General features: G+C 42.5%; 1 protein-coding gene across 6 annotated transcripts in view; it reads left to right on the forward strand.

Annotated features, from left to right (window-relative positions):
- Nucleotides 1-20,625, forward strand: part of LOC149307169 (leucine-rich repeat and immunoglobulin-like domain-containing nogo receptor-interacting protein 1) — a 444,518-nt gene that overhangs the window by 420,787 nt on the left and 3,106 nt on the right. The window lies entirely within an intron of this gene.

A 20,625-nucleotide genomic window follows, 5' to 3' on the forward strand; every position in this document is an offset into this window, starting at 1 on the left:
TTTATTGGCCAACCAAAATACACAATACTTCTTGCAAGCTTTCAAAGCTCCACTGGGTTCTTCATCAGGCAAGATGTTACATACCAAGCAGGAGAAAAAATAGAGGTGTTAGTAAGATGCCTGCATTTTGCTGTTTCTGTCCTTACTTAAGATGGTATGGGGAGGGTATCTTTAGCAGGCTGGTCCCTCCTCCTCCTCGGGGCAATTGGGCAAAGTCTAGGAAATTTGAAGTCCATTTGCATATCAACAAGGACTCCTCTTTTGCAATCCAATATGTCTCCATTCCTGTGAGGCCATAGGCCTCTTTGGAGGCAGAGGACAATGGATTCCTCAAGTGAAATAGCTCCATTAAGTTCACATTGCAAAACAGGTTGCCATTGCTCTTCAACTGTACAGATTAGGCAGGGACAGATCAAATTAATCCTCTGTCATCCCACTTTTTTAGCTGTTTTTAAAATGTTCTAGTTTCCTCTTTTCCCCCTCCTGCTTTTTCCTTTCATCCTCAGCTTACTTCCATTGCTGAAAATTGAGTTCAAAGAGTAAAAGTAGTTTGCGCTCAGTTAACTCAACAGGGGGGAAAGGAAAGGAGAGCTGGAATCTTATCCTTCCCAGGCAGCTCAGGCAAAAGCAAACTGTTGCAGCCTCTTGTTGCTTCTGGATTCTTCCTCATTAATATGTTTGGTCATCTTGAAGTTATTCTGATGTTGCTTGGCCCCACATGTACCAGTTTTTATCTGTGAAATGCTGCAGAATATGCAATCAAATTTGTTAATGATTAAAATTAAAGGAGGCCTGTTTCCTAGTCAGTTTGGAAAACCTGAGCATACCACCAGTATTTCCAGACAAAGAGGCCACTGAAAACTTCTGCTACTTTGAATCACAATTTTGGAGGAAAGGTGGAATAGGAATAAAGAGAATGAGTGAGTGAATGAATGTTCCCTCTCAAACATCCTTACAAAGACATACATTTATAGTGGTACGGAACCATCTGTGTTTCCTGATTGAGAATGTATGTATGCAAAAATTAGAAGCCATAAGCTAAATCCAAAGTGCTCCCATGAATAGACTGTCTGAAATCAATGAGACTTAAGTTAATTGGACTTTTAAATTAATTGGATATTTGAAATCAATGGGGCTTAATTTAATTGTGACTGAGACGCCCCATTCATTCCAATGGAGCTTCTCTAAGCAACTCTAATGACAGAGATAACCCAAGAGTGAGCAAAGTGCATGCCTCCCAATGCTGTAGAACTCTAACTCCCAGCAGCCTTAGCTAGCATAAGTAGTTTTTAAGTTTGGTGGGAGTTGTAGTCCCCCAACAACGGGAGAAATGCACTTTTTTGCCCACCCCTGATCTAGCCCCATAGAAAAGATTAATGATTCCATGGAATTCTCACTTCATGAACTGATAAGAACACAACAGCAGGAATCCTGTTGGTTTCTTAAGTGGGCCTAAGTTCCCCTATGGAAGCGGCATTCTTGTCTGAAATGAAACCTCTGTAGTCAATCCAAGGTTGCAGAAACAGAGTTGCACACCTGATGCCATTTCACAGGTGGATGTGCATTCAGTTATGCATGCATCTGCATGCTAGGTTGCACATTTGGCTGTGCATTTAGTGGTGCAATGGTACCACGCAACAGAAAAGTTCCATAACGCAGTCAGTATGTAACTCCACATTTGGAAATTTACATAAAGAACACCAACATAGGGAGTTAGTCAATATATCACACATTAAACACTCATTCATGCACTAGGAATGCATCAGATCTTCAAGAACTATGCCACATTTGTAATTTTTCACCATTATACATGCACCAGTCCTTCAACAATTTGAAGATGACTATTGTATCATCTTTCCATCATCTCTTCTCCAAGCTAAAGATCCCAAACTTTAGCTTTTCTTTCTGGAATAGGGTTTCCAGAGGCTCCATCATCTTCATTACATTCCCCATTAAAATGGTGGTGCCAGAACTGAAAATGGGAGAGGGAGGATGGATTTTGTACAATTTCAGTCCGTAACATACTGCTGCAGTCTTTTAACTTTCTAAGCATTCCTTGGCCTTAAATATTTCTGTTGCTCTCTAGATCCTTTTCCTTTCTTCCTTCTTTTCTTTTCCTTTTTGAAAAGATGTTCTTTTATCTATAGGACTAACAGAACAGACGTTGAGTGCGGCTATTCTAGCAAAGGTCAGAACATCAATATGGCAAAAAGTATTTTCTATGTCGTTCCCAAACTCCCTCTTGAGGTGACCCATCATCAAACAATGCACTTTCAAGCATTGGGCGAACTCCCTCTGGCTCACTGTGCAACTGCCTCAGCCTTTTGCAGCCATCTCAGAGAGTTTCCTTTCCCCCCTGACAATTGTCTTCCAGCTCATAATGTCAGCTTGTTTAGATTTTCAGGGGAGTTCCTTGACAGCATTAACCATCTTTGATTCCTCTTGCCAGCCTAAAATATAGCCTTATGAAATAGGAGGCTAATAGCAGGGTGAGCTTGCATGAGTGGAAGTCTGCAGGGAGAAGTGGGCTCTCTGGCTGTAGGCCCATGTCCTCCCTGATTGAATCTATCCATCTAGTGTCCAGTCTTTCTCTCTTTCTGCTTCCCTCCACCTTTCTTAGAATTATTATCTTTTCCAATGAGTCATGCCTTCTCATGATGTGGCCAAAGTATGACAGCCTCAATTTGATCATCTTGGTTTACACAGATCTGTTCAAGGACCCATTTCTTTGTCTTTTGGGCTGTCCATGGTATCTTCAGAACTCTTCTCCAGCACCGCATCTCAAAATGAGCCAATTTTCTTCTTGTCTGCTTTCTTCACTGTTCAACTCTCACCTCCATACATTGTGATGAGCAGAGATGTTCTTTTGCAATTGTTGTGCATGGAGGTACTACTCCCCATGCAAGGTGGCTTCAGAGGACCAGTGAGGTTCCCAATATCCATTTAGTAGCTGGAAAAGGCTGGGGCTAGCCATTGAATTGCTGGGAGACAGGAGGTGCTTTGCCAGTATCCAGCTACAATTTTGTAGCTAGGAATAAAGAGGATTCCAGAGGCTGACGTCTGCTGTCTGCTTTCAGTTGCAGAACATCCACCTTTCTGCAATTTACCACAACCAAAGAATGGCCATGAGCAGCATTGCCAATTTCCGTGGAATTCCCCAGAATCCAGGGAATTTAATTAATTTATTTCTGGGGATTTTGACTGAATATTCCCAGTAAATATTGGGGAAATCTGGAGATTTTGGATTAACATACCAGGGAATATCTTTAAGGCTTGTTGGCAACACTGGCCACGAGGCACTATCCAATGCTGGGAAGCTGCCTGACATGAAAGCAGAAATGCATAGATGGAGCATTGTGTTGCATGTGTATGATCTAGGATCATTATCATACCGTTGTGACTAAGCAACACACGTGTGTACATACACACACATACATCTAAATTCTATAGGTTAATCCAAAGTAGAGTAGACCCATTGAATCAATTGTTGGTGAGTCATCACATAGATAAATCCCATTGATTTAGTTCTTATACTCTGCCTGTTTTGTTTTGTTTTTAAACAGTGGCTCTCCTCTGCTTGAAACTGGTAAGATTCTGTCTAGCATGTCTCAGTGTCTTATTTTCCTGACTCTGTTCAGCTATTAGGTGGTTCCTTTGTGGAAGTAGGGGGGCCATGTGTCCTGAGGAAAAGAAAAGAGGCATCTCTGTGTTTGGAAATTAAAGCTTTCCTCCGCCTTTGTTTAGCTGCTTTGCAGATAGCTCCAGGAATACTTAGCACAGAGCCCGAGGTCGGGAGAAAGCAAGTCTCTTAGCAGCAGGAAAGGTTGTTAAATATTTATTTGTAAACCTGGAGTCTTTATCTCCCAAACGAAGTTGAGTTCAATAAAATTTGATTTAGCTGGCACTGTTTTGCACCCGGGAGTGGGAGGGCAGCCGCCTTTGAAAGCCCTGGCTTGGAAGCTTTATTGAGATTCCAAAATGGAGATCCATGGATTAGTCATCGGCTGTGCCACATGCCACTGCTGTGCTACCCCTGGTGATATTTGGGATTGATTCTGGAAGCTTTTACGTGTAAAGTATCCAATCTACTGCCGAGCTATGAACCCACCATAGCTGCAGCCTCTAAGCTCTTTGCTGTTCTGATATTGATTCACTAGCTTGAGGAATCACATCAGAGCTATTTGCTAATTCTGCTTGCACTGACACCTACTCATTCAAAGGGTTATTTCTGAGGTGGGTTCATAGAGCTAAGACAGGGGCCTAAACACCTTAAAGGCACCAGATCTTGTCTAATCTTGGAAGTTAAACAGGGTCAGCTCTTGGGGGGCATCTCTGGATAGGAGACCACCAATGAAGATCAGGTGCTGTAAACTATATTTAGAAGGAAGGAACTGGCAAAGCCACCTCTGAGTATTCCTTGCCCATGAAAACTCTATGAAATCCATTGGGTTGCCGTAAGTCGATAGGCACTTGAAGGCACATAACACACACATATTACATCTTAAAGGCACCACATCCAGTCCGATCTTGGAAGCTAAGCTGAGACAGCCCTGGTTTGTCCTTGGGTGGGTGATCACCAATGAATACCAGGTGCTGTAGGCTATATATCAGAAAAAAGAACTGACAAAACCACCTCTAAGGATTCCTTGCCTATGAAAATGCTATGAAATTCAGGGACTCATCATAAATCAACAGGTGACCTGAAGGCATGCACACACAGAGAGACTGAGATTGAGAGAGAGATCCAATGGCCTGAATCCAGTTGATTAATCTCAGCTACAGGAGACTGATTGGATCCATTGTTGGTAAATCAACCCAAAAATAAATCTGGTTGATTCAATAGAATTACTTCAATTGGGGATGAACAACAGGATTCAGGCTATGTCCATTCCAACCAAAGTCACTGTTGAAAGGAATGGGGAGTTTTTAGTACCATTAAATGTAATGAGTCTGCCCCAGGTGGGACAAACATTCAATTTGTCCCATAGTACATGGGCTTTGATTATTTGTGGGCCACAACATCTATCCCATAGAACTCATATCCCTACACTAAAGCACGTGTGACTGTGGCAACTGATGGCTTCCACATCAGTGAAGCAGTGAATCCACTCTGGTCTTTATCCCCAACTTTAAATGAGTTACGTAAGGTGCTTAACCATCTCCTCAAAATTAGTATATCAGCGTATGAGCTTCCCTCATGTTTCACCTTCTTACCTTCCCACCACAGACTCCAATGACTTGCAAGTTCATTTCGTTTTGACAAAGGTTTGCTGAAATCAGGAGTACGATCCATAGAGGATGCTCTTGCAGACATCTGGTTCAAGGGTGAACATCAAGGGTGTAATTTATGATTCCCTTTTATTAGCTGACTCTGAAATGTTGCTTGGAGACTTCATTCCCCCTTTAAAACAAAACAAAAACAAAAAAGGCATTATGGCCCAACCGTGCTCCGTCAGCTTAGTTAAACTTTCTTCCTAACAGAAAACCCAGCCTTGCTTAGGTAGGTTATGCCCTTGCTTCCAGAAAGCTGAACCCAAAGTTAATGAGGAGCCAAGGTGAGGGTTTTTTGTTTTTTGCAAAGATGCCTTTTGCAAAAATTAAATGATGATAAATAGAGGACATAAAGTGGAATGCCTATATGTTTGATCCCAAGGATCAGGGGAGAGTGCAAAGAAAACCAAGCTGCAGATTTGACCTTGGCAAGTAAGAGTTTGTGTCTGCAAAGCAAAGCCAGTATTCAAGAACCATGTCATCTGACCATTTTTTGGAATATTTTCTCAATATTCTTTCCATCCCTAGTTGGGGGACACCCTTCAGGCTGCATCCGCAGAGCAGAAATAATCCAGTTGGATATTACCTTAACTACCAAAGATCGATGCTGGGAACTGTAACTTTGTGAGGCATTTAGCCTTCTCTGTTAGAGAGCTCTGGTGCCATCACAACTTACAAATCCCAGGACTCCATAGCAGGGAGCCGAGGCAGTTAAAGTGGTGTGAAAGTGGATTATTTCTGCGACCCGGATGCAGATTAGATAGGACTGCTTATGAAGAGCACTTATATATGTAGCTCATCTATTGCTTCCAAACAACTATGTTCTTACATCCAAGCTTGCACCCCTTCTATCATACCTAACCACTGGCCAAGTTGTCTAGTGCTGATGGGAGCTGTTGTCCGTACACATATGGAAAGGTCCAGGCCTCCCCCTCCCTTTCTGCTGTAGTTTGTAAACTCTGGAATGAAGCAGGAGGGCCAATCCAAGTGTCCCCTAAACATCCCTTCTAGCCCAGACATTTCTATAATTCAGCAGAGCACATTCAGATGCCAAAGGTACATATTTTTGAGCATAAGAATAGCTGAGCTGTAGTTATCACATTCCTGTAGTTATTATCATGTACAATGCAGAAATGTCAACTAATGATCGCAAAAGCACATGGCTGCTTTTTCTTGCAAACTCATCTTGAATATATTTGACAGTGAGCCTATGGGTTCTGCTGAAAATCATATTTGTATACCGGGATCCCTTTGACCATCTGCACTGAAATCTAAAATTGCATTCTTCTTCTTGATCAACATCATCATCTTCCTCCTCCTTTCTCTCTCTCACACACACAGAGCAAAAGAGATCCAACCCTCTTCGCAGACTGGTTGACAATGGGGCTGCATCTGCACTGCAGAAATAATCCAGTTTAACACCACTTTAGCTGCCATGGCTCAATGCTATGGACTTCTGGAATCTGTAGTTTTGTGTGCTATTTCACCTTCTCCCTCAGAAAGCTCTGATGCTGCAACAAACTACAAATCCCAGGATTCAATCGCATTGAGCCATGGCAGTTAAAGCAGTGTCAAAATGGATTATTTCTACAGTGTGGGTGCAGCCAATGTCACCACTCTGGATTAAAGTCTAATTTATGAAGGCACTAACCAAGATGAGGACCCTATTTTAGGGACAGGGTTCAGCATTTTAGGTGGCTCCTTTAGAGTTTAAACTACAACCCAGAGTAGATTCCGCACCTCATTAATATGGGTCTCAGAGCTCCCAGTCATCCCTGGATTCTCAATTTCCAGGTTTACATTCCAGGCCTCCCTCCTTGGGTTGTTTGAAAGGTGAGTGAGAAATGGAATAAGCTTTTAACACTCATCTCAATTCTGTCATTTCCAGCTTATTCATTTTCTTTCATCCCCCCCTCCCCCATCCTTTTATGCACCATTTCTCCAGGATGTCCCACATTATGAATGTTATTTTGTCAAGCTGGGTGTTTATCCTGGATGTTAAATTTAGTACTGAGGACTAATAATGTCTAAGGCGTTCTGTGTCTCACTTTTAATGACATGCAAATTTCACGTCACTCTTTTTATCCTCCATTTCTTGCATTTTGGAATTTGGCTGTCTACCTCTGAAGAAGGCTTGCAGAGTGGGCTTCTTCTGTTTCTTCCTGTCTGGAGGGCCTCAACATATTCTCCAAAGCAAATAATATGTGCCACATACAGTTCCAGAACTGGATTGGAAAGATCCTGTTGGATCATATAAATCCCCTACTGATCGAAAACATACCTTTGGGACTACAATCCCCAGAATCCCCAATCCAACATGATCAGAAGCCATGTTGTAATCTGAGGAGGTAACCTTTCCAAGCTCTGCATTTGAAAGTCCTGTTCAAATTAAGAATGGACTCAAATATTCAAATGCCAGCTCCTCAATGAACTCCTAGGTCTACCCAATGGCTCTAGTTATGTCTTAGTTCTTGGGAAATGGAATTAAATACAAGTAGCTTGTTATTTGTGCCCAGATAAATCCAAGCTTTGTGCCTAAGATTAATAAATAAATATGGCATCCCGGAGAGGCATAGACCATAGTGAACAAGTTCAATAATGCCAGTGGAGCTATCCCAGGATATACCACCATCACCACTGACAAAAGGGAGGGGACACATTGTTGTTATTGGGTGCCTTCAAGTTGTTTCTGATTTATGGCAACCCTAAGGCAACCCTATCCTGGGGTTTTCTTGGTAGGTTTTCTCAGAGGGGGGGCTGCCATTGCCACCCTTCTGAGGCTGAGAGAGCGTGACTTGCCCAAGGTCTCCCAGTAGGTTTACATAGCCAAGCAGGGATTTAAACCCAAGGCTCCAGTGTCATGATCCAATGCTCAATCCATTACATCACACTGGCTCTCGTCATTGATAGCATCAAGTAATCTTCAAGAGTGATGCTCCTAACAGAAAGTTGGAGGTCTGTTTCTTAGAGTCACCACTCCTTCCTTGAAGTCATTATCCATTAGAGGCAAGATACTTCTGTAGTGAGGTCTGGTTTCAACTGTCTACAGTGGTCCCTCCATATTCACTGGGGTTAGGGGTGAAGGAACCCCATGAATGTGGAAAAACCACAAATAAAACAACACTATTCTTTTTACCTAAGAAAACACCTTTTTAGTAATCTCCAGATCCTCCAGTGCAACTCTGTGGTCAACATCTGCCAGAAGTTGATCATAGAATCATGTTGGAGGATCTTCAGATGCCTAGAGAAGTGTTTTCTCTAGGAACTTTGAGGTTCTCCAGCACAACCGTGTGGTCACCTTCCAGCAGAATTGCCCTGGAGGACTTGGAACTTCCTAGAGAGAGACTATTAATCAAAACTGCAAATAATCTAATCCACAAAAAGCAAAGCTGCAAATGTGGAGGGCCCACTGTATTAGAGGGCTTTAGGTTTTTATTAAATGACAGAACAGAGGTTTCAAAAGTCAAAGTCAATTTATTGCGCTTTAGCCAACAGCCGCTGCACACAAAGCAGAGGTTTGTTACATTCTGGCTATTACTCCTTGGTTGCTTTCTCTCTCATCTGGTTCACAAACCCATCCTTTCAATCTTCTTGAACCTTAGTTTTACCATATACATTATATGCAAGGGTGTCACTAGGAGGATAAGCCATGCCAGATAACACCTTAAGAAGGGGTGACACCACTGCCCCAAACATCTGCCTTTTGGCAGAAACTGGCTGTGGCATTCACTTGGGTCCCTTTAAAACATTGGAGCTCAGTGGAAGAGACAGTATGACTGGAGTAAGGCTCAGTGGGAAGAGAAAGCACCTGGTATTCATTGGCAGTCTCCCATCCAGGTACTTTCCAGGGGTGACCCTACTTAGTTTCCAAGATCAATCATGGTCTGGTGCCTTTAGGATGTGCATGCATGTATGCCTTCATGTCGCCTCTCAACTTATGACAACCCGGTACATTTCATAGGCTGTTCTTAGGCAAGGAATACTTAGCAGTGGTTTTGCCGGTTCCTTCCTTTGAAATATAGCCCACAGCACCTGTATTCATTGGCAGTATAGCCTCACAAATGCAAACCTTTGCAAATAACTCTCCTGTTTATCCAAACATCTCATTACCCAAATGTTTCGAGACACTGTGCCTGGGCTTCTCTCAATAAATGAAGCATGCTGTAATAAAAAGAAAATGGGGATAATGGCACTTCCTTTCCTTTCTCGGGGCTTTACGAGGCTAAATATATTCAAATATATTAATGATGCTGAACTTATCAGAGGAGAGCCACAAAGACAATAAAGCATCTGGAATGTCTGATGACAAGTTAGGAGAGGCGGAAAAAGAATGGCGATGTTGAGCTTTGGGAAATATAGATGCAGACAGGAGGAGATGGAAGTAATGGCCTTCCTGTGCAAGAAGAGACGATGAAAGAAAATTGGTCAGCATTGTCATAGGAGGGAGAAACAAAAGTCATTAGGATTATAAAACAGGATGGGGCTGTTTCATCCTCTGATCTGGATCTGAACCCTTTACTCCATTTCTTGTCACACATGGATCCTTGAAAAAAAGAGAAAGTTGAAATAAATACAGAAGTCGTGTATCCTATTCAAGTCATATTGATCCACCTAGTCCAGTGACGGCAAACCTATGGCACACGTGCCATAGGTGGCACTCAAAGCCCTCTCTGTGGGCACACATGCTGTTGCCCTAGCATAGAGTTTGCCAGAGTTTCTTACTAGAAAGCCAGAGGGATGTGGCACTTTGCAATAAATAAGTGGGGTCTGGGTTGCAGTTTCGGCACTTGGTCTGTGAAAGGTTCACCATCACTGACCTAGTCCATGGGTGGGGGACCTCTTTCAACATGAAGGTCAAATATAACTTCAGATAAGTTATGGGTGGCCACCTTCCTGTGGTGGGTGCATCCAAAGACAGAAGAGCATGGCCAAAAATGCCAACTAATTTAAGCTTCAAGCTCTTACATCAAGTAACTAAGCTGTAGAAGAGGCAGTTCAAGGTTCTGGAATGTGAAACACAATGAACTACCAAGCAGAGGTGCTATGGGAAGAAGGAACTATCATCCCACACCCTGCAGCATTTTTTCAGATGAAAAATTGAGTATGTGTGGCCAAGCAACCTCAGAAGGTGGTCAAGATGGCAAAAAGCATTAATGTGGAAGAATGCACTAGCTAAGAAAGGCTTCCATAGTTGGCTTTCTAGAGAAGACAAGATTCCATCCTCTCCTATCCTTTTGCCCCTGCTAAGATGAATGTAAACCACTTTTGGATTTTGAACCCAGCCTGCAGCACCTGAAGTAAGCTGAAGACAAGAGGGGAAGAGAAATAAACTGGGGCATTTTAAAATCAGCTGAAAAAGTGGGATGGCAGAAGATTAATCAGTGCTGTCCCTGCCAAAACAGGACAGTTGAAGGCTAGGTCATCTGGAAAGGCCTGGAGGAAAAGATTTAGAGTTTGACCAACTCTCTAGCCTAGTTTTGTGTACTCCAGTGTATTTTCAAGACGTCTTTGGAGAAGCTTCACCAAAAAGTATTTTCCATCACTTTTTTTCCTAATCCTTTTCACTGGGGATGATAAGCGATTGAACCTGGAGCTAGGGATGCCTGCAGATTTCGATCTGTGCAACCCAATCAACACCTCTGAGACCATGGTGCAAATAAGACTTAACCCAATTAGAACTAATCATTTTTCACACCTCTCTTAAATTTATGGCACAGTTCCCAATAGTGTTATGGGGGAGAAGGCAAATTTAAATATGTAGCCTGAGAGAAAATAGTAGGTTTGATTGGAACTGCTAAACATGCTCCTTCATCTAGCCAGTTAGCCCTTGCAAAGGTCTGGGCGAAATATCTGTGAATTTGAAAGAGCAAAGTTAGGGGGCTTGGGATGGGAATGTAGTGCCAGCTGGGTGAGGCATCTCCTGCTGTTTTCTTGGAAAAAAGATTTCACCCCATGTTCCAAGAAGTGGCTTGGCTATATGGTACAACTTGGCTACCATTGCATTTGGAAAACTGACCAGAATGCTCCTAGGCATGTACAGCTCTTTTGTACCATTGCATAACCTTCAACGTTTTACAGTTGAAAACTGAACCATGTGGCCATCAGAGTTTGGTCAAGATGGCCAGACTTATTAATGAGAAAGAATTCATAAGCTAGGACAGGCTGCAGCAGTTTGCTTTTGCTTGAACCTACTGGGAAGGGCAAGATTCCACCCTTTCCTCTTCTCTCTCTCCTGTTGAGCTTACTAAGAGCAAACTACCTGAGAGCTTTAGATTGCAACAATGGAAGTAAGCTGAGGATAATGGGAGGAAGCAGGACAGGGAGAGCGGAGAAACTGGGACATTGTAAAAAGAGTTGAGAAAGTGGGATAATGGATTAATTGGGACTGTCCCAACCAAACTGGCAGGACATGCCATTCTATTGCAAACTTACATCAATTGCAATGATACATCATGACCAATTAGAATAATCTTTGCAGGAGATAATTCTGGCTGGCAGCTTTTGGTGAGAACTGGACCAGATTCTGCAGTCTCCCCTAACCAAGAAGAAAAGCCGCATGTAAAACCACTTGTGAGTTTAGGGGGCCTCATCATTTTTTCCTTTCTTTCCAAAGCAAACAGACAGAATGGCCTTGTAGAAATTTCAGTTCATTTCAGTGTATCTCATACAGGAGACGATGCCGGTTTCTTACATCCAAATCCATCTCTCCTTGACGGGCTGATTATGGCTGGGGTTTTTCAAGAAACACTCAGGGAAGCCAGAGCTACATTCATTTGATGTTCAAATTCCACTCAGTCATGAGAATTTGGCATACCTTGGATGAATCATCTGGAAACGTGGGCCTTGTACTATCAAGGGATCGAGACTGGAGTATATTTGCAATGCCTCTGTTCTTCCTTTGTCTGGAATATGTTTGAAGCCCAGCTCTCTGCCATGAGGATGTGCATCACATTTTTTCAGCTCCCGAATGCATCCAAATACAGCAGGCTGTTCTTCAATATAATGAGGTGAAGCTGCTTCAATCTCAGCCTAATTAGACCCCTTAGACTATATTTTGTTTTGCCAGTGATATTTCTCCTCCGCTCTCTCTCTCAGTTAAATGTCTCTCTCAGCGAGAATGGGAGTTCAGTGAATTGGATTCAGGAGAAGAAGAAAGATTATGCTTAGCCAAAGGAGGATGGTGTAGATTTTTCAAGCAACATGCCAAGCTGTGCTGCCATTAAAAATGTTAGAAGTTGACATCCACCATAGTAGGACGAGACGGTAAATGGTTTCAGGATGGTACCAACTGTGCAGATTATTATTTTCACAATCGTGGGCACATTTTTAAAATGTGTCTGAGATGGTACATTTTCCTTTCATTTTCCTGATCCAAGAAAGGTGTTGGTTTGCTCTTTCCCACCCCACCTCATCTTGTTTCTCTTTTCTTTTTAAGGTTCAAAGTTTAATTGATGTGTCTATAAGATATGTATGTGTGTTGTGTGCCTTCAAGTTGTGCCCAGCCTACGGAGACCCTAAGGCAACCCTATCATGGGGTTTTCTTGGCAAGATTTGTTTAGAGGAGGTTTGCCATTGCCTTTCCCTGAGGCTGTGAGAGTGTGACTTGCCCATGGGAACCTAATGGATTCCATGGCCGAGCAGGAAATCAAACCCTAGTCTCCAGAGGCATAATGTTCAAACCATTATGCCATGCTGGCTTGTCGTATAAGTTAACATTCTTTTTATCTGAAAGATGAACATCTCCAGTGGATATAATAAGAACACAAGATGTTCAACTGAAATAGAATTTTTCCCCTCTAAGTCCTTTGGGATATGGTTGGGTAAGAGGTTAGAGCATCCATGCATTTCTCCAGAGATTCAGGGTTATGAGATATTGACCCAGCTGCCTACAGGGACAGCTGCCCCAAGAGAGGCGTATGTCTACTAGTTTCCTCAGCTGCATCTCACTGGAAATTGGTTGATTCCTCTTTAACTCAAAAGAACAGTTGCTTGGTTTAAGAATTAAATCTCAGTAGACCAGGACTCCTGAGGACACTCATCATTATTGTTGTTGCTGTGTGCCTTCAGGTCATTACCGACTTATGGCAACCCTAAGGTGAGCCCATCATGGGGTTTTCTTGGCATGTTTCTTTAGAGGAGGTTTGACACTGCTTTTCCCTGATGCTAAGAGAATATGACTTGTCCAAGTCACTTAGCAGGTTTCCATGGCCAAGTTGGGATTTCAACCTTGCTCTTCAGGGTCATAGTCCAACGCTCAAACCACTCTCTCACTCATAGGCTTATCATAGGTCGAAGTTGACTGGATGGCAAAGAATGGCATTCTGTGTTGTAAATAGTGATCAAGGCTTGTCTACACTATTAAAAAAGAAAAAACCTCACTTCAAATTGGTGGTGATCTGGACACATGATGTTATGACAAATTTGCAGCAAGTGTGGGGCTTTCAGGTGCCCAAGGGCTTTAATCTACAGTGGGAGAATCTTGATTTTCTCTGAAATTTCCTGGAAATCTGAATGAGGAGATGTATGACCAGAAAATTGGCATTGGCAACAGAAGGAGGAACTTGTGGTGGTTGGGGCAGGACAGACAGAGATAATCATTACTATTATTAGTCTTATTTATATACTGCCTTCCTCCCAGTATAGGGACTCGAGGTGGATCATTCCAACATGGAAATAACATTTCTTAAGAGACTGGAAGTTTGAGAAGCTTGTTCACCATTTTTAAAGGGTGCTGCATCTGTGCGCATAATGGATATTGGTATCTCATATCTGCTTCGTTGAGATTTATACCCGTACCTGCACACTGGTTAGTGAGTGTTCAGGGAAAAATAAGTCAATAGGAGTGTGACACCGGAAGTGGAAATGTGTTTGTTTGCATGCTTGATGGATGGGGTGAGGGGGAATAAAGCCAATGTGTTCTAGGCTGCATCAATAGGAGTAAAGTGTCTAAACTGAGAGAAGTAATAGTGCCACTCTATTCAGCTTTAGTCAGACCTCAGCTGGAATACTGTGCCCAGTTCTGGGCATTACAAGTAAAGAAGGAGGTTGACAAGCTGGGAAGTGTCCAGAGGAGGACAACCAAAATGGTGAAAGGTCTAGAAATCATGTCCTATGAGGAGCAGTTTAGGGAACTATGGTTAGCTTGGAGAAAAGAAGGGATATGATAGCCATGTTTAATATTTGAAGGGATGTCATATTGAGGATGGAGCAAGTTTGTTTTCTGCTGCTCCAAAGGCTAAGACGCAGGGCAGTGGATTCAAGCTACAATGAAAGAAGATCCTCCTCAACATTAGAAGAACTTCATGATGGGAAGAACTGTTTGACAGAGTTCACTGGAGAGTAGTAGAGTTTCCTTCTTTAAGCAGAGGCTGGATGTTCATCTGTCAAGAGTGCTTTGGTTGTGTCTTCCTGCCTGACAAGGAGTTGGGCTGGAAGTAGGGCTGCCATAATTGTCCACTTTTACCAGGGACAAAATGTAGGACAAATTCAAGACCAAACTGTAGGGCAACTGCAGGACAAAACTCAGCTCAAAATGTAGGACATTTAAGGTCCACCATTTTTCTTCAATGTCCTACATTTTGGGCTGAGTTTTGTCCTGCAGTTGTCCTACAGTTTGGTCTTGAATTTGTTCCACATTTTGTCCCTGGTAAAAGTGGACAATTATGGCAACCCTAGCTGGAAGCATAAATAGTATGCATAGCGGGGAGGGAGTAATGGAGAGGATGGGCCTGCACCTTCACAATGAACACACCACCACCACCTCCGAGAGGAATGTGTGGTAGATATTCTGCAGTGGCTGTAAATAGCATTTGCCAAAGCAAATGCTAAGTGTGTATCTAACAATTGAGATCAACACTTTCAATGGGGGGGATGAACAGAATGGATATGATGCACCATCTTCATGTGGTGCAATCATTTGTAACCATTTGAGAGGCATTTCCAAAGAACATGAGGCATCACAAACTGTGATCTGCGATTTTACCTTCCTACTGACAAAGAGATGGGGCTGCTTTATTGTGAAGAAAGAAAAAGCTACCCTAACAAAGTCATAACTTCTCCCAAATATATTACAATACCTTTGATTTCCTGGTAGCTCACCCCTCCCTTTCAAACCATCTTACCTCTTCTTGGGAAGAGAGTAGAGCTTAAGTGGCAGGTTGTAGGTTCATGGAGGGTTTGCCATTCAGATTGTCTCAATAAAATAACAAACTCCAAAGGATCAATACCATTGACCAGAAGCAACAATGTGATCCAAAGTTAGCCAAAATTAAGCTCCAAGGACACACTATCAGGGAGATGGAGCTGAGAAGTATCCTCAACTGAGACAAGTTGATAAATGAGAAAGCCCTGAAGCCAAACCTTTATATAGGGCTTGCTGAGATTGGTTCTTGGGGGAGTCAGCTGACAGACTATTCCAAAAGGCTGGTATTGCAAGCTAGGTAGCATCCTTGAACCACAGAGTTCACAAGGAGAACCATGCTGGATCAGTCCAAATGTTCCACTATCATCCTGTCTTCCATAGTAGCCAAGCAAATGTCCCTGGGAAGCCCACAAGAAGACAGGTGATACAATCAGCTCTTCATATCCATGGATTTTTTTAACCCACAGATTCAAGCATCCACAGTGTGAAACTATTCCAAAAAGATATAAATCGGAAAAAGCAAACACCATTTTACTGTCCACTGCATTTAATGGGACTTGAGCATCCATGGATTTTGGTAACCACAGGGGGACCTGGAACCAAACCCCAGCGGATACCAAGGGCCCGCTGTAGTAGCTTATGTTGATATCCCGTGGGATTGAGAGTTGTAGTCAGTACTCAAACCAACTATGCCCTGCTGCTTCTTAGTAGTCATTGAGATATTACCACCAGTACAAAAGGAACTACCACCAGTACAAAAGGGTAACTGGATTCTGACTGGCTTGAGGCTAGAGACTGAAAGTTACTATTTTGACTACATCTCTCAGAATCGCCCAGCCAAGATGGCTACTGAAATTGGGAGTTGTGGTATTTTTTTTTACAAAAAAGAATTTTCCTAAACTTGTTTATGGCCCAACAACCGTTGCCTTACACTCAAGAGGTGCATCCACATTGTAGTAACAATGCAGTTTGACACCATTTTAAGTGCTGTAGCTCCATCCTGTGGAATCCTGAATTGATAGTCTTTAGCCTTTGCTGCTAAAGAGTACTGGTGTCTCACCAAACTATAGATCTCGAGATTCTGTAGGATGGAGTCATGGCAGTTAAAGGGATGTCAAACTGCATCATTTGTACAGTGGAGGTGCACCTTGAGACTTACAGGATATTTGCGGTTGGGAAAATGGAATATATATTTGTCCCCGTGTAAGTTATACATTGCTCCAGGAGTGCACTGGGAGGGTCCCTTATTTTAGGAACTATTCCCCTGGGTCAGTTGAGTTGTAGATATTTCTTCAAGGAATGTCTGCAGTTATGAGGCCCATTCCCTTAAGGGTAAGATGGCTTGCATAGTTTGTTTTTTCATTCCGCTCCAGTTTGACAGGAGTTCTGTATTCAAATGGTATTTTACAGATTCAAGCTCTGTCTCTGGGGAAATGAACAGTTTTAAGAGCTTAATATAGGATGCAGGTCTTTTTTCTCCCAGAAAAAAAAAAGAGGGCCGGTAGAGAAAATCCAGATTCCAAGAAGTTAGCATTTTGGCAAATGTAAGCACTGACCCTGAGGGACTTGCACTCAACGTGCTCTGCATGATATCTTCAAATTTGAAGGTTCAAAGATCTGTTACTTCTGGATTCTTAAATGCTGTAGTTTGGATCACTGTTCTAAAGTACACATACTTAGTATAAGTCCTCTCATCTCACCGTTAAGTAGGAAAATGAGTGATAGTTTTTCAAGAATCAGGACCCCCAACTCATCTTCCTCAGAGAAGGAAAAAAGCTCGGTGGTCCATTCCCTGGATGCAAAAGATAGCCATCTTAACACCCCACCAGCAAGTAAGAAGATTTATAAGAATGCTATCTCTACTGATCTGATCTCTTGGGAGCAAGAGGTGCAGGTGAATTCTAACTTTATATGTAGAAGGGTCTTGTAGCACCTTTGAGACTAACTGAAAGAAAGAAGTTGTGGCAGCATGAGCTTTTGTAGACACTTAAGTCTGCAAGAGCTCATGCTGCCAACTTCTTTCTTCCAGTTAATTTCAAAGGTCATACAAGATCTCTCTACATACTGATTCTAATATAGCTGTATCTTTGAATTCCAACTTTATATGTTCAGCTCCAAATCTCACTGAGTTAAACACCCACAGATGGCAACTCCTATTATCCCCAATGGCAGTGCATGTCTAGTATGGCAGGCCATGCTAGTAGCCATGTGCATGTCATGTCTCCATTAAGGGCAAAGGGGCTTGAGGTCCCACACTTTTTCATATCTTTTGGGGGATCCGGGATGGATTTCCCATGGATAAGAAGGTCTGACTCACTCACATTTCCATGCCTGGACTTTTGCAGGCCAAAGACTTGCCTAGTGACAAGTCATCTGGGATGCTGTCTTTGCCTTCTCTGAAATCTTTGATGTAATCCCCAGAACCTATTTCCACTTTCTTACCCTGATCTGTGGAAGAATGGCTGCATTCTGGATGGACTTTTAGAGACGATCAGTTCTAGAGAATGACACAGATAGCCCCAGGATGATTCCTCCTTGAGGATCATTTCCTGGAATATTGTAGGCTGGGGAAATGGTTGTTGGGATGGCAATTTCCACCGTTTTATTTCAGCTCATGACATAATACTATTGCAGGAAACCTAGGCTATGGACAATATCATATTAGAAGGGTATACTTCATATTCCTTAATGTCCTCTAAAGTAAATAAGAAAGGCTGCCCAAAGGGGGGGTATTGCTATCCTTGTTTCATCTTCTCTGGCTGCTAAGGTCTCTGAGCTAGAAAAGTGTGAGCAGATAGCCTTTAGCTTTCTTATGGAAGTAAACACTAAATATTTTATTTTTGTCTCCGTCTGTATTCCTCCTATTCCTTTTATATCCCTGTTAAAGAGGTTTGGCATTAAATCAAGTTTTATTTATCCTCCTTGAATACAAGGTTTCCCTGATTCCTTTTTTCATGTATATAATGGGCGACATGAATGCCAGGATTGGTCCAACCAATAGCAAGTTGGAAGATAAATACCCGATCCTAGGAGAACTGAGGAACAATAGGCCTTTTCCTCATAGAAAGGTTAAAGATCCAGTTTCAAATTTGGCTGGCTTTTGTTTAGGACAACTACAGTTAAACCTGGATTTAATGATTCTGAATGGGGATTCATCCTTGGAGGTTTAGGGGATTTCACCTTCTCAAACCTCTTTGGCTCAAGTACTGTAGATTATGACTTGGGCGGGTTACAGACCGCCCATTTGGGGCAGTCTGCACCCGCCCCTTTCCCCAGAGTATCGGGGCTTCAGCGGATACACCAGCAGCCGCTGAGGCCCCGATCCACCACTTTTCAGGCTGCAGGGAAGCAGCAAAAGGCCCCTTCCCCGCAGCCTGAAAAGGGGTGTCCCTGGGGCTTCAAGCCCCAAGGACACCCCGCAGCGGCGGGAAGGAGGAGAAAGGGGCCGTTTGGCCCCTTTCTCCTTTGGTCCGCTGGGCGCAGCCATCTGAAGGCTGTGCCCAGCGGACCAAACCAGGAAGGAGCTCCGTTTCAGAGCTCCTTCCTGCTCCGTGCTCAGGGCGCACTGTGCGCCCTGGCGCGGAGAAAGGACGTCACGTCCGCGCCACATGTAGATGGGGCTCCGCCATTTTGTATGGAGTCAGTCCGTACTAGGGTTAGGAGGGTGCGGAAGCACCGCACCTTCCTAACCCTAGTACGGACTGACTCCGTACTTTAGTGCCCGTCTGTAACGGGCCTTGGTCTCCAGAAATGCCTTTCATTTAGTATAGTCAGTCGTCTGTACCCACGATGTCTGCATCCATGGATTCCATCATCCACGGCTTGAAACACCCCCTCCTCCCCCCCAAAAAATATCCCAAAAGCAAACCTTGATTTTGCTTTTTATATAAGGGATACAATGCAGTTATATACAATGGGACTTGAGCATCCATGAATTTTGGTATCTATGGGAGTCCTAGAACCAAACCACAGTGGATACCAAGGATATAGCTATTGCCAGCTAAGAGAGGGCCATATGTATCTTCTTTCTGTATATGACTTACAGATAGGAGCATTTCACCGGTGGAAAGAAATCATTATTATTATTATTATTATTATTATTATTACATTTATTTGTATAGCGCCATAGGCTTTACACAGCGCTTTATAAAGGCGAGAAAACAGCAATCCAAAATAGAAACAATAGCCTGCCTATGGCACACAATCTAAAATAAGCAAGACTGTAAAATTAATAAAATTTTATTAATAATAATTAATGATTAATAATAAATTAATGACTCAGCAGTAGAATGGTTAAATACATTAGGCTTCAAACGCAGACTTATAAGAATTAAATTCTTGGTTGTTAGACCCAACTGAATCAGTGGGAACTTGGTAAGGCAACATTTATGTAAGTTCATTGATTTAGTGGCTCCACTCTAGATGGAACCAGCAGTTGCATTTTGGCCCATTGCATACCATCCAACTGTCCAATTGGTCGGGACAATCCCAGTTAATCCTCTGTCATCCCGCTTTTTCAGCTGCTTTTAAAATGTCCCAGTTTTTAGTAGCTGTAAAACTGAGTTCATTTTGTAATTAACTCACTTAACTCAGCAAAGGGGAGCAAAGAGGATGCCCTTCCCAATAGGTTGCCCTTCCCAATAGGTTCAGGCAAGAGCAAACTGCTGCAGTCTCTCATAACTTGTCTATTCTTTCGGCTTTATAACTTTTCCAATCGTGACTACTCTGATGTTACTTGGCCATACCTGTCCCATCTGTGACATGCTGGAGGGTAGTAAGTCTTCAGCCTGGATGATGAATTTGGTTTTTGTTTCTCCCGTATTTGTTTGTCATTGTTCTTTTTAACTCCTTTGCTTTTAAACTGTTTTTAATTCAGTGCGGTTCTTAATATGATGCTTATTTAATTGGCATTTAATTGTTCTTGAACAGTTTGACTGTGGTTTAGCTGTGTTCGTTTTTAATCTACATTGTAAGCTGCCATGAGCCCTGCCTCGGAGAAAGATGTGGTTTTTAAAAAAAAAAAATCAGTGTCCTTTTTTATTCGAAATATGAAGTTCATTAATATTGGGAAATTTTTATTTTTTAAAGAATAAATTGAAATGAATTTCTCTTCCAGACCTATTAGTTGCACAAGGTGAAAGTCTACTACAGTGTTTCCTTGCTTGTATGTTCTTCCTCATAAATAACTTTTGCCATCTTCACCACACTCTGAG

The sequence above is a fragment of the Sceloporus occidentalis genome, unplaced genomic scaffold (assembly GCF_023333645.1).
Source record: "Sceloporus occidentalis isolate IW3139 unplaced genomic scaffold, rSceOcc1.0.p SCAF_9, whole genome shotgun sequence".
NCBI classification, from domain to species: Eukaryota; Metazoa; Chordata; class Lepidosauria; order Squamata; family Phrynosomatidae; genus Sceloporus; species Sceloporus occidentalis.